At 35.7% G+C, this 12,027-nt stretch overlaps 1 protein-coding gene across 14 annotated transcripts in view; it reads right to left on the minus strand.

Moving 5' to 3' along the window:
- Nucleotides 1-12,027, minus strand: part of mamo (maternal gene required for meiosis) — a 698,235-nt gene that overhangs the window by 169,900 nt on the left and 516,308 nt on the right. Inside the window, exons 1-2 of one of the 14 annotated variants that reach the window (XM_073974317.1) lie at nucleotides 9,966-10,247; nucleotides 1,200-1,232 (exon numbers count right to left, since the gene is read on the minus strand). The exons of the other annotated variants lie outside the window; for them this stretch is intronic. The gene's annotated coding sequence lies outside the window, so the exon portion shown is untranslated. Of the gene's footprint in view, nucleotides 1-1,199; nucleotides 1,233-9,965; nucleotides 10,248-12,027 lie in introns of those variants that run through there. 14 annotated transcript variants of the gene reach the window in all.

A 12,027-nucleotide genomic window follows, 5' to 3' on the forward strand; every position in this document is an offset into this window, starting at 1 on the left:
GCCTTTTTTTAAGGATCTTCTCTGTCTTTTGTGTTCACAAAAACTTTGTAGAAAACAATTTAAATTTCACTCCTTTAAATAGTATAAATGTCTTTTTGTGTGCTTCATTCCTTTAGGATGCCCTAACACGCAATGGATTCCAAAAAATATTAATTTGCTTTGTATTCAATTTGATGTTGGTCTATTGTCCTGTGTGTGTGTTTTTTTGTTTGTCTTTGTTAGGGTGTCCTTTATATTTTTATTATTTGCTAAATATGTACTATTGATTTTGTTCTTGTTTGTTTTTTGTTTTATCCTGTCTGGTGTCACTTTGACGTCTTGGGGTATATTTGTAGTTTTTTTGTCCATTGGAAGTGTTTATGCAGGCTTTGGGTAAACAGTGAAGGATTATAAAGCAGGATAACCTGCAAAAGTGGTTATATTGAACTTTTGTTTTATTGATAGAATTATGACAAAATTGGAAAACTAATGGTCAAATGTGAGACCATAGATACGAGATTATTATTTTTAATTTTAGTTATAGGTATTTTCTTGTATAAGTTTAAAGAAGAGTCCCGCATGGGATCTTTGTGGAACAATTATTATTATTACATTTTGACATTACCGACATTTGAATATCCTCTAGGCCAGTCGCCATAAAACTCAGCACCAAAATATTTATTTCTTGCTTCCTTTTTTCAATATAAGAAGACTGGTTTTCATTTTTTTGTTATTCTTCTCAAAACTAAGTGTGGGATAATCATTGCGGTTCAAGGTCAACACAAAATTTGGATTTAATAAAGAATTGTTTTTTGGACATTGACAAAACCACAAAAAACCTGACAGACAAGCACTTGTTTTGTCTCCTTGCATATGCATATTCCTTTTTATAAATGTCCTTTTATTGGTGATTGTCCATATGTTTTTTTGTCTTTTGTTGTTTTTAACGGAAGCAGACGCACACTTGACCTTTTGTGCGAAACTTAAATTTTGCTCAGCTACCGGACAATGTTTTGTCCTGCATGTCTGGCATATTATTTCTAAACAATGGACAGTGGTCAGTTTAGAAAATTCTTCACATCAGACAAAGGATTATGCTACGCACAATAAATCGAGTATCCTTTTGGTTACCTGGGCAACAGGATATAAGTCTTTGTTCTAAAATGCTGGACAATGTCTAAGACAGAAATTATCCCACGCATTTGGAAAAGAAAACTTACGCATTAGATGATTGTGAATTGAAAAATGTTTACCTGCAACGAAACAAAGAAGAGAGAAAAAAATTATTCAGGGTCATGACAATGGAGCTTACAATAAAAAATATAAATATTATTAAATAAAGCAAACAGTTCTTAACATGTAGTCTTAAAACGCGCCCTTAATTGTTTGTCACCTTTTCCTCCAGAACCAAATTCCCATTGCAATACATTGTTGTGGTCATTTAAAGTATCTCCCCATCTCCTTTTATGTCCGATCATAATTTTTTCCCTAATAAACCTAACAAGGTAATTTGAATAAACCCCTATGACCCACACATATTATCACCATCATCATCAACATCATAATTATCTGAAATAGCATCAAATGAAAATTATCATAAAATAAAATGTGAAAAAAAAAACAAACAAACCCACTTTGGACACACAAAAGATCATTTCACTATCATGTAAAAGCAATTATAACAAATCACAAAAACGATGACAACATTGAGGCAATAACAATTCATAAACACTCAATATGTGCCACTCGATCCAAGTTGCCGCACTTTTACAATCGCCAACAGATACAACGACCATCCAACCAACCAATCTTCTTGGACAGAGAGTTCGTACGCAACACCCAATATAATGGGTGCTACATATGGTGGAGCTGGAAAATTTGTAGCCAAAACATGTATGCCTGAAATGAATACTAAGAAACCAATGTGAGTTGTTCGGGATACGTGGTCGTTTGTGGAAAATGATCATCTGACCATCAGCTGGGAGTGAGTGTAAAGAAATGTTTGCGATATCATAGCTAAGTGTCATATGTGCGTGTACTTTACAGATGGAACTGTGAGAATGCAACGGGCAGAAATTGGTAATATTTAACAAGTAAAAAATCGTTCAAATCGGGAGGTACCGTTATATGGGACTATACCAAAACATGAACCTATGTTGACAATTTTTGGTAAGAAGAATTGCAGGGAGCCTTAAATGTCAAAAACAGGTAGTTCGGTCCAAAAATGTATCTAAAACCATAAAAATACATCAAATCGGGCAATTTGGTCTAAAAATGTGGCTATGTTCATAATTTTTAATATAAAAGTTTTTGGCCTCTAGAAAACCTAAAATATCGAAAATCGGGTGGTACTGTTATATGGGGGGATATACCAAAATATTGACCTGTGTTGAAAATTTTCGGTGGATAAGATTTGTACCGAAAATCGAGGTACAGAAAAGTTTTGGGACCACTGGGAATCTCGAATGTCAAACAACAGGTGTTTCAGTATAAAATTCATATTTAATTCATCCATATTAGTTCAATGGCATGGGACCTACCGTTTATCGTCGAATCTGAACGGTGTGTCTTACGACACCTCTTGTAGAGAAGTTTTACACGTCTAAATTAGTCAGAAATGTCGCCAACATTAGACTGAGTTGTATTTTGCCACCGTTGAAAATTGAATCGAATCTGTGTGCAAGGCGGGTGTGCATACCACCACACCACGATGGCACTCTTGAATATAATATTAAGATGTGTAAAGGTTGGACCAATTTCGATTCTGGTGACCACCATTAAAGCCGGTTACCGTAGGATTTTTAGAGCTATTTGACCACTATGTCTGCACGCATGGACTTGCCCACGAAATACTTTATATCGCTGTTAACAGGACCACAAGAAGTACTTCCGGTAAAATTTTCACAACGATCAAAACGTCCTCAATCTGCACTTAAGCGAAAATGTTGAACTTTTGTGCGGGATGTAGCCAAAAGTGTTGTCCGATATAGACCTTCTTGGAACTTGATGTACGTTTAAGAAAAATGGCAAAGTTTGGACCAATGTCAGTCATTCCTATCGATTATTGTGACCACCAATCATTTCTCCAACAGCCCTTAAACAGCAATTAAGCGATAATGTTAAACATTTGTGAGGGAAGTAACCGAAGGTGGAACGTGATATAGGATTGAAAGAAATGTTACGATCCGAAAAGTTTCGGCCAAATCGGATACTCAATTCGTAAGCACTCGTACTCATCAGTCATTTTAGTTAGTGCTATGTAGGGGTTTATAGACTTTTTTGGCCATTATCTCAAGAAGTATGGAGTTGACCACGAAGAAAAATTATTCCGAACAAATTTAGAACGATCGTGTGGGAGATACCCAAAGGAGTAGACCGATGGAGTCCAAATTCGAACTTGATCTACGTTTGGACAAATCATTGCAATGATCAAATCGCCCCAGCTAGATGACCGGAAGTGTCTAAATCGACTCTAAATTGTGTGAAACGGATTTTGTCCGAACATATAAGGGGTTCATTGGATGATATGAAATTCAGTGGGAGGTTGTCCATGTTACGACAGATGTTGTATAAGTCTTGCATAACTTTGAACGCACGCTCACAGCACAGGTTGCCTCGGGCAATGTATTCAAGAATTTGAGAGCATTAAGAGAAACTGATAACACGGAACAATTGACTACTGACCAAATGACCATGGCCATGAGTAAGAAATTAATGAACAGATTTTACACCACCTGTTCCACGGTGCAGGCAGCAGAATAAATGCAAGAATAGTTAGAATGGCACGAGAATTCCTGTGTGCATTGCAGATATTTGGGATCTTCTTAAATAGTATATAAGGAAACTCACTTCTTTCAATAAAGTGTCGGAAGACGCGAGTAAGGAGGAAGAGAGACTTCATGTCGTCTCTCCAGCCGCCTGTTTCCTTTATCTCAGTTTTAGCATTAAACACGGCTGCTTTCTATTGAGCATAATTGCCCATCAACTTCTGCGGAAAGAAGTGCTCGATGTTTGGTTGGATTTAGTCGATCGAGCTCGTCGCCCAAGAAGACGAACTACAACACGTGTCATTTTGCCGGTATTCAAGCATGTTATATCGGAATCAATCATTGCAATTGATCGCCAGGGGTATCCAGCAATAATTCGGATCCCTTAGTCGTTATGCAACCCATTACAAAGTAATGTAATCAAAGATAACTACTTATATTACTCCTTACTAAGTTGTGAGTACGGTGGCACAAATCCTAGGATTAACAAAAGAGAAAGTGGTGCACATGTAAGCGTTTAAACAACCCTTAATATTTGTACGCGTGACCTGCTGTGTAGTGCGTTCGGCTACAAATCGCATGGTCAAATCCAGCAGAGAATGAAATAAAATAAAATAAAAATATGAAGTGTGTTGAAATTGAAAACAAATTCCACCTAAACTGTTCTAAAAATAGTATTTTTTAGCTTATTTTTCAACTTATAGTGGCCACAGAATAACTAGTTATTATAGTGGTCATAGAATAACTATTAATTCAGTGCGACGGATTTTTTGCTGGGTAGTACTCATCAAACACATTATGGAGACCTTCTGCGATTGTTTCAGCATTCCCATCTTATCTAGTCATAATTTTTTTTAGATTCATTCTTTGAGACCACGGTCTGATATTCAAAGCTTTTAGGGAGTTTGCCCTCAAAGTGCATGATCCACTTCTCAGTCCGAGCTGTTTCTTTGTCGATAACTATATGGATTTTTGACTGACATTGGGTTGGGATTTCAATTCTTTCAGCCGAAAGCTGGTGGTTAGGCCGGGGCAATTTGAAAACCTTAATGGGCCCTTCGCGTTTCTGATTCCTGGGATTGAACTGAGCAAAATAGTCCAGTACAGCATAGGTCTACGGTGAAAATCGAGCCTCCCGATTTTGACTTTAAGTTTTTTATCCACGTTTTGTAGACATTTTGGCATATAACAGCCAAACCATTGAGATTTTCGATCGAACACAAGGTCAAAAACTGGAACCAAGACAGTAATAATTAACTCTTTAATACATCGCAAAGGCATTGGAACGCTCCTTCAGGCAGTTTTGGCCTTGAGAAGGTGAAAACTTTTCGAAAAATTTCGATAAATGGCACAGTGCTACAAAAGTTGACCAGAAAAATATTCAAACGTTCTGATGCAAAATTATATCGTATTGGGATCCATGGACAGCGACAATGCCTTTAGTTCGTTTGTGTCACTTCGTTTTATTTTTTTTATAACGGTAAAAGTAGTGAAAATCTGGGTTTCTTACATTTTCAAATTTAAACGGATATATCTTATTTTTTCACAACGTATTTCTATTGATCCTTCTTTCTTTTAAAGGGGAGAATAATATCTTTCGAACAAGTTATTATATTTTTAAATCGGTTAATAAATGGCTATGTTATGGTGGTTTAAGTCTGAAAAACCCCACAAAAACTATAACTGATTTTCTCATAAATTTCAAAAATATAATGTTTTTTTGTTTTGTTCAATACTTATTTTGAAATTTGTGAGAAATTCAGTTATAGTTTTTTGTGTGGTTTTCAGACTTAAACCACTATAACTTAGCCATTTGTTAACCGATTTAAAAAAATAATAGCTTGTTCGAAAGATATAATTCACCCCTTTAAAAGAAGAAGGAAAAAGTGGGACGACAGCTTTGAGCTTATAGTAAAGCGTACTGCAATGCCCCTTGGGTTATGCATCCTTTTATTCGTTTGTGATCCATTGCTATCCTCTCAAGGACTATATGTACTGCTATCGGATGAGTCCGTTCTACTTTCGGAACAATCCGGAATCTCCTGAGCTGGTAAATATGGACGTAGTCTTTTCCATATCTTTTCTTCGCTTGGATGACACAAGTAGGATTGCCCCTGTAGTAACCAATACGGCCTTTGATTTCTGTTTACAGTTTATAGAGGTTTTTTACCTCATTGCACATTCATTCGCCTTTTACCTTGGTGTTGTCAAGCGGTTCCTTCAATGAGCCAAGGTTAAGTTTTTTCTGCACCGTTTGTACTCTTGCAGAAATTGGTTGATCAGATATATGCGACAAGTTTAATGTTTTGCTTCTTAGGGATTTAAGCTTTGAATAGTGCTCTAAACTATATATTTTCACAAGCCCTCAATTGTATTTCTGAATGAAAACCCAGAAATCCCATTTTACGAGATCTCCCTGTTTCTCTCTTGGATCTCCTATTAACAATTGACAAATCAAAACAGGATTGCTTTTATGCCGTAGTTTTTCATACTATTTTTTTTTCGTTTTCTATTTGTCACCAACAAACGAGTTGACCATAAAACGATATCAATAAGGCACGTGTTGATATCATTGATGACCACCACATTTTGTGTTCACGGCTTTTCTTTTCCAGTCTTTTGTTGTTGTTGTTAATCAAACGAGAAAACTAAGCTAGGAAATAATATTTGTGGTTAGAGAGTTAGTTTGCGGCTACACAGTATTGTGAAGATCTAAAACCAACTTCGAATGATACACATGTTTGCTTACTTGTTGTTGCGTTTTTTGCGGATCATAGATATGAAATGAAAAATTTTTCTTCAAAAGCTCGCACATGTCCAGTAGTGAGAAACGCACCAAATACGCTTGTGCGAAAGGTGGTGCAAACAACAAAAAAATTTATGAATTATTTAATTGACATGCTGTAAGTGTAAAGATATTTACACAAAAAGATACACAAATTGATAAATTTGTTATAGGCAAGCAACACAAAGAAAACAAAACAAAGAAGAAAGCGTAACAGAAAATAAATGAGCTGTGGTTTGATTTGTAGCCATAGATTGTGAGGTTAGTGATGAGCTTACACTGAGAAAGTAAAATAATGGGTATGTTTTAAATTTATGACTTAAAGGGTGCTTCTGTACACCTTTTGTGAAAGCATGGGTTCTTCTATATGGTGCTTCTTTAGCTCCTTTCTGAGAGACCCTTTCTGAAAGAACGTCTACTTCCATAAACCCTTTCTGAAAGAAACAGTGCTTCAGTAGATTCTTTCTGCAAAAAAGAGTGCTTCTATAGATCATTTCTGAAAGAAACGGGTGCTTTAATAGACCCCTTCTGAAAGAAAGGATGCTTCTATAGACTCTTTCTGATAAAATGTGTTTCTATAGACCCTTGCTGATAGAAAGGGTGCTTCTAAAGACCTTTTCTGAAAGAAGGGTTGCTCTTAGAGACTCTTTCTAAAAGAAAGGCTGCTTCTAGAGATGATTTCTACAAGAAAGGTTGCTTCTAAAGATCGTTTCTAGAAGAAAGGAAAGATATATTCTTTCTGAAAAAGGGGTGAATCTATAGACCCCTTCTCAATGAAAGTGTGCTTCTATAGACAATTTGTGAAAGGAAGGGTGCTTCTATAGATCCCATCTGAAAGAAAGGGTACTTCTACAGGTCCTAGTTGAAAAAATTATGCTCCTATAGTCCCCATCTGAAAGAAAGGGTACTTCTATAGATCCTTTCTGAAAAAGGGTGCTTCTATATATACTTTCTGAAAAGGGTGCTTCTATAGATCCTTTCTGAAAAAATGGTGCATCTAAAAACCCTTTCTGAAAAAAGGGTGCATCTAAAGACCCTTTTTGAAAGAAAGGTTGCTTACGAAGACCCTTTCTGAAAGAAAGAGTGATTCTGAAGAAACTTTCTGAAAGGCTGACTCTATATACCCTTTCTGAATGAAAGTGTGCTTCTAAAGGCTGCCTCTATATACTCTTTATGAATAAATGCGGCTTCTAAAGGCTGCGTCTTTATACCCTTTCTGAATGAAAGCGTGTTTCTAAAGGCTGACTCTATATACCCTTTCTGTCAGAAGGAAACTTTCTAAAAAAAGGGTGCTTCTATAGATCCTTTATGAAAAAGGGTGCTTCCATAGATCTTTTCTGAAAAAGGATGCTTCTATAGATCCTTTATGAGAAAGGGTGCATCTAAAGACCCTTTCTGAAAGAAAGGTTGCTTCCATAGACCCTTTCTGTAGATCCTTTCTGCAAAATGAGTGATTCTATAGATCCCTTCTGAAAGAAACGGGTGCTTTAATAGACCCCTTCTGCAAGAAAGGGTGATTCTATAGTCCCTTTCTGAAAGAAATTGTGATTCTATAGTCCCTTCCGGAAGGAAAGGGTGCATTTAAAACGCTTTCTGGAAGAAAGGGTGATTCTAAAAACTCTTTTTGAATGAAAGGGTGCTTCTAAAGATCTTTTCTGAAAAAACGGTGTTTCTAAAGCTGCCCCTATAGACCCTTTCTGAAAGAAAGGGTGCTTATAAAGATCCTTTCTGAAAGAAAGGGTGCTTATAAAGATCCTTTCTGAAAGAAAGGGTGTTTATAAAGATCCTTTCTGAAAGAAAGGGTGCTTATAAAGATCCTTTCTGAAAGAAAGAATGCTTATAAAGATCCTTTCTGAAAGAAAGGGTGCTTATAAAGATTCTTTCTGAAAGAAAGGGTGCTTATAAAGATCCTTTCTGAAACAAAGGGTGCTTATAAAGATCCTTTCTGAAAGAAAAGGTGCTTATAAAGATCTTTTCTGAAAGAAAGTGTACTTATAAAGATCATTTCTGAAAGAAAGGGTGCTTATAAAGATCATTTCTGAAAGAAAGGGTGCTTATAAAGATCATTTCTGAAAGAAAGGGTGCTTATAAAGATCATTTCTGAAAGAAAGGGTGCTTATAAAGATCCTTTCTGAAAAAACGGTGTTTCTAAAGGCTACCTCTATGGACCCTTTCTGAAAGAAAGGTGCTTCTTAAGACATTTTCTGAAAGAAAGGGTTATTCTATAGTCCCTTTTTGAAAGAAAGGGTGATTCTATATGAAGGAAAGGGTTCTTTTAAATACCCTTTTTTAAAGAAAGTGTGCTTCTAATGGTCCCTTCTATAGACCCATTCTGAATGAAGGGGTGCTTCTAAAGACCCTTCTTAAAGAAAGGGTGCTTCTAAAACCCTTTCTGAAAGAAAGGGTGCCTCTCAAAGAAAGGGTGTTCCTATAGGCACTTTCTGTAAGAAAGTTGGCTTCTATATACCCTTTATGCACGATAGGCTGCTTCTATAGGTCCTTTCTGCAAGAAAGGTTGCTTCTTAAGACCCTTTCCGCAAGAAAAATTGCTTCTATAGCCCCTTTTGTAAGAAAGGTTGCGTCTATATACCCTTGAAATCGAGTAAAATACGTTCCTCTTTGGATCTCGCAGTTATGATTGAAAATTTCCTTACGGTGTATGCAAAAGGAAATGTCTTTTGATTTTCCACCCAATACCTCTGGGTGTTGATTTGTATGCGAATGCATGCATCTGTGCGTTTTTTGGATCATAGCAAATGTTCGACATTATTAAAGTATTTGTGTAAATGCCACTGCGTTAAAATATGAATGGACAACAGCAACAAGAACAACCATAGTTTGCTCCATTCATATTATCTTAACAAGTAATCAAACATGATATTTTTAATAGAAAACCCCAACAAAAGTAGAAAAAAGGACTTCTATGTAAACGCGAAGCTTGAGGAATTTTGCAAAAATAACCAAGTGGTGCACATAATTTTCAACGATTTCTTCTAAGCCATTGGTTAGTGGTGGGCTGTGTAAACACGCCTTGTGTGTGATTGCCATGTTGCTTGTTTGCTGGCTAAGTAACTGACTGGCCAAGTTGCATATGATAAAGCGATTCATGTAAATTTATCTCAGATGCCACACGGTTACTGCTGCCGCGGTGGAACTGCTGTAAGAAATGCCAACCAATTGACCAGCAGTTTGCTAATTCTCTTGAAGAAAAAAAAAAACAAAATTAAAAAATACTATTAAAAAATCAACTGACTATGAATGAGCAAAGCCCGAATTTGTTCATATTATATTTGTTGTTATTTTATTATGACCGTTCATTTGGTTTTTCTTTTGTTGTGTTTCTTTGCAACAAAATGCCATTGAGAAAAATCTAAAACGGATAAATTCACGCGCCAAGCTGCACGAATATTAGGAAAGCACAACCAACTACTTACTATCAACTGCAACGTATCTCAAAATTTTGCCACATGCAACTGCGGTTATTAGTGTTTCAGGTACTGCAAATTCATTCATTTAGCTGGACAAAAGGTGGTGGTGCTATTGGCCACTTCGTGAAGCAGCTATAGCTTGAAATTGTTTTAGTTTTCTTTGCTTTTTTGCCTTAATATCGGCTTATTTTAGTCGGGTGGTGTTCCGTTTGCTTGTATGTATTTTCACCACAACACATTTGTGGCCAGCAGTTGTCCGATCCAGGTTGGCGAGACCATAAAAATATGAATTGTAAACACTTTGCTGTTCACATAAATGAAATTGTTTTTATCGCTGCATGTTTGGAATTTGTACATTTCGAAAATTATCGCTTCATATGTCAGTTATTGTCTAAAATTTGTGGAATTTGTATAACGACTTTGTATATTTGGGATATTTAAGTTGGGGTTTTTTGTTCGTTGTTTTGGGGGCATTTGTAAATTCCTTATTGTTCCAGTTGAGGAGGCATACAAATTGAATTGAATTGAAAAAAAGCATGGCTGGAATCGAGAGAAAAAAATGGTTATTATATAAGGCAAACAATAGTTCGAAAAAGACCACATAGACCTCTGAACTTGAATGAAGGAAAATTGAAATAAAAAAGAAAGAAATTTCTCTGAAGACCACCTCGACACAAAACGTGGATTTTTAAAGAAATTTCTCTGAACACAAAACGTGGATTTTTTAAAGAAATGTCTCTGAAGACCACAGCAACACAAAATGGGGATTTTTTTTAAAGAAATTTCAAACCAACAGAACACAAAAGGTGGATTTTTAAAGAAATTTACCTGAAGACCAACAGAACACAAAACGTGAATTTTTTAAAGAAATTTCTGTGAAGATCACCACAACACAAAACTTAGATTTTTTAAAAAAATTTATCTGAAGACCACCACAACAAAAAACATGAATTGTTTAAAGAAATTTCTCTCAAGACCACCACAACAAAAAACATGAATTTTTTAAAGAAAATTCTCTGAAGACCAACAGAACACAAAACTTCGATTTTTAAATAAATTTTACCTCAAAACCAACAAAACACAAAACGTGGATTTTTTAAAGAAATTTACGAAGACCAACAGAACACAAAACTTGGATTTTTTAAAGAAATTTACCTGTAAACCAACAGAACATAAAACGTAATTTTTTAAAGAAATTTACCTGAATACCAACAGAGCACAAATCGTGGATTATTTAAAGAAATTTACCTGAAGACCAACAGAACACAAAACGTTGATTTTTTAAAGAAATTTCTCTGAAGATCACCACAACACAAAACGTGGATTTTTTAAAGAAATTTACCTGAAGACCAACAGAACACAAAACGTGGATTTTTTAAAGAAATTTCTCTAAAGACCACCACAACAAAAAACGTTGAAGACCAACAGAATACAAAACTTGAATTTTTAAGGAAATATCTCTGAAGACCACCACAACACAAAAAGTGGATTTTTTATAGAAATTTATCTGAAGACCACCACAACACAAAACGTGGATTTTTTTAAAGAAATTTCTCTAAAGACCATTATACCCCAGCAATCATGGGTGCAAGTGACCTGGCATGCCATCTTTTTAGCATCTTCATCGATGAATTTTATATGAACGTGGACCCCAAAAGATGCTATTCATTTTTGGATTCAAAGCATGTCATTTACACCAATGCTTTGACATGTCATTTTCACCAATGCTTTGGCATGTCATTTTCACCAACCCTTTGCAATGACATTATCATTACGACGAGAGTTTTAACAACGTTGCTTGTGCTTTCGAGTCTCCGAAGTGTAAGTAATTAATCGTATGTATTTAGAAAAATGTGTATAAATAAAAACACAAAATTCGTTTCTATTGGAATGGGTTCAAATGCTGATGAAAAGATCGGATCTTTCACGACTTCCTTTGCATGGGTTCAAACGCTGATGAAAAGATCCGGTCTTTCACGACTTTGTTTGCATTGGTCCAAATGCTAATGAAAATATCGGATCTTTCACGACTTCGTTTGAACCAATGCAAAAGATGCCATGAAATCAC

Source organism: Musca autumnalis, unplaced genomic scaffold, assembly GCF_047663935.1.
Source record: "Musca autumnalis isolate F117 unplaced genomic scaffold, ASM4766393v1 scaffold_3, whole genome shotgun sequence".
NCBI classification, from domain to species: domain Eukaryota; kingdom Metazoa; phylum Arthropoda; class Insecta; order Diptera; family Muscidae; genus Musca; species Musca autumnalis.